The following is a 2,601-nucleotide window of genomic DNA, read 5'->3' on the forward strand; positions in this document are numbered from 1 at the left end:
ATCAAGAGTAAGAAGAAAAACAGCAGTGCAGTACTGTGAGCAAGAGCTTCTCCATCAAAGCTATTTTCCATCCAGGGAAACTGACAGCTAATGGAGGTTTCTGGAAGATTACACGGTTCACATCAGATACTAACAATTTTATCTATCTATCATTAAGCACAGCAGACACATCAGATGTTTTCAAATGTACTCCATCCAACATTTGCTTTCAAAATATCAAATGTCACATTTTTTCACTCCGCCATTCAGAAAATCAGTCTCAAACACAATAAAAGCACATTTCCACCTTTTTTTCCAGAAGTTCAAAAGCAGTTTCATACTTTCATCATGTTTTCCTCTAGGTTAAAAATCTCTCCACATCTACATCAGAAAAATAACTGTAACACTCCTTTTGCAGTTACCAATTACAACTACTCCAAACTGCATTGTGTATATGACAGTTCATCACAATGACAAAGAGCTACTGAAGAAAACATATCAAGATATTAATGAATTATTTCATGATTAAAGAACATATTTTCCTCCTCCTTTATTCCCTCAAACACAAACCAGACAAAATCTAGGATCAGGAACTCTGCTAAAAGTAACACTTTGAAGTATTAACAACCTGACACCCTAAACTAACCTGTGGGTAACTTAACTGAGGCATGCTTGCCAGCAGCAGCAGAGACAAGAACGTATTGGCTATACAAATGCAACTTGTTCTTAAAAACATACTGCTAACACTGGTGCAGCAAGCACTCCTTAGAATAGGTTAGTTGCTCAAAGATAAACATTCAGAAGCCTGGAAAAGAACAAACACGAAATCTCCTTAGTTTGCTTACAATTTGTGGAAGTATCTTGTTTAAATGCATTCCTCAAAAATGATTAAATTCCTGCATAAATTAAAATGATAAGTGCAAAATGACTATTACTTTGAGGTTCATTTCTTAATATCAAAATACTCCCCCACACTACATTTCTTTAAAATAATTGCAGGTATCACTAAGCAAACAAAGGCACGGCATTCCAAAGCACTGCTTTCTGCAGCAGATGTCTAAGGTCCCAGCACCTCACCCCTCCCTATAGACCTAACAGCTGCAGTTCTTTCTTACTTCTTTAAATAACATAGCCATTACATTTTTTAAAATCAATCAATTACTTGAGATAACAGAGTTGGCTTCTATTATATCTGCCACAGTGGATTAAAAGCAGTCTTTACCATGCAGTAGGTAACAATTTTATTTTTTGTTTTCAGCAAATAACAATACATCAACATTACAGTTCTCCCCCCTTTTATTTCTACGGGTAACAATTTTCCCTTTGTACTTATATTCAGCAATGCTTTCTTACGAGCCACTTTATCATGCTGACAAGTATGTCCCCTCCCCTAATGAAAAGATGTGCAATCTGTTGTTCATCCAATCCATTCTGTTTCCAGCAATGACAAAGTACCTACTTTATGTCACATTCCACTGCATGACTAGCAAGAACATACCATTTTAGCTGTACATTTGTATTCTTAGAAGCCTTAAATTAGCACAGTTTTTAATATAACAATAATCCTATTAACATAATTCCCCTGCTTTGGAATGATAACATGCTCAAGCAAATTTAAATGGTTTAAATTATAGACTATGTAGACCATTAAAACTATTAAAGACACCAGGCTAACTGATCCTTGATCCAAAACTACAGCACACTAGAGTCACCCTTACTGTGGTTTGAATGCAGATCCAAATAACCTGATACAATTATTTCCAATTTGCTGTCTTCCACTACTTTGCAACCTTCATACTATTGCCACAATAATTAATTTTATGCACATGACAACTGAAATTAGAGAACCACAGAGACACTTTTGATTGAGTAAGATGTGTTCTAGACACTTACCATCAAGTTTAACAATTGCAGCATAGTAACAAAATCCTCAGGAACAATAATAATTGATTCAGAGAAAAGTTAAACTAATGAAAACTACTGATATTGACATTTAACTTAAATGAAACACTTTCAGTTGGGCACTTACACCCTTTAAACATTTTAGGTTCTTACCTACAAACTTCTAACAAACAAACACAAACATTAGCTCTTTCTCTGAAGAAACGGATCGTGCAAATAGCATTCCACCACTTCTTTCTTTCAGTTTGCATCTTTACTTACTGTGAGACATAAGCCAGACACACCTATTTCCTCCTTAAACAACAACTTTCTTTACAACACGAAGACGTAGCACAGGTCCCGTACCCCGACAGAGCTGATGGCCATTACCTGGGGCCTTGTGAGCCGTTCCCAGCCCCCGGACCCGCCTGCCTCCAGCTGCCCCTCTTCACCTCATCAGCACCCACCTGACTTCCCTATGCTCCGGGCACCTTCTTAACCGACCAGTGGGGCGAGTTCTTCTCAGTGGTTTATCATTCTCTTCTAGGTTGTGAGTTCCTGAAGAAGCTAACTAGAAAAAAGGCTGCCTCAAGTTGCTTAGTTGGTTCTACACCCTTACTTGGCGGTTACTGAGGCAAAACGCTTTCTTCTCTAACGTGGTTTCCCGAGGCAATCTGAGACGGTAATGCTGTTCTGAAAAAGGGACTGGAGAGGTGGAAAAAAAAAAAAAAAAAAAAAAAA

Source organism: Centrocercus urophasianus, unplaced genomic scaffold, assembly GCF_019232065.1.
Source record: "Centrocercus urophasianus isolate 14NV4802_14NV808 unplaced genomic scaffold, USGS_Curo_1.0 seq_2, whole genome shotgun sequence".
Taxonomy (NCBI): Eukaryota; Metazoa; Chordata; class Aves; order Galliformes; family Phasianidae; genus Centrocercus; species Centrocercus urophasianus.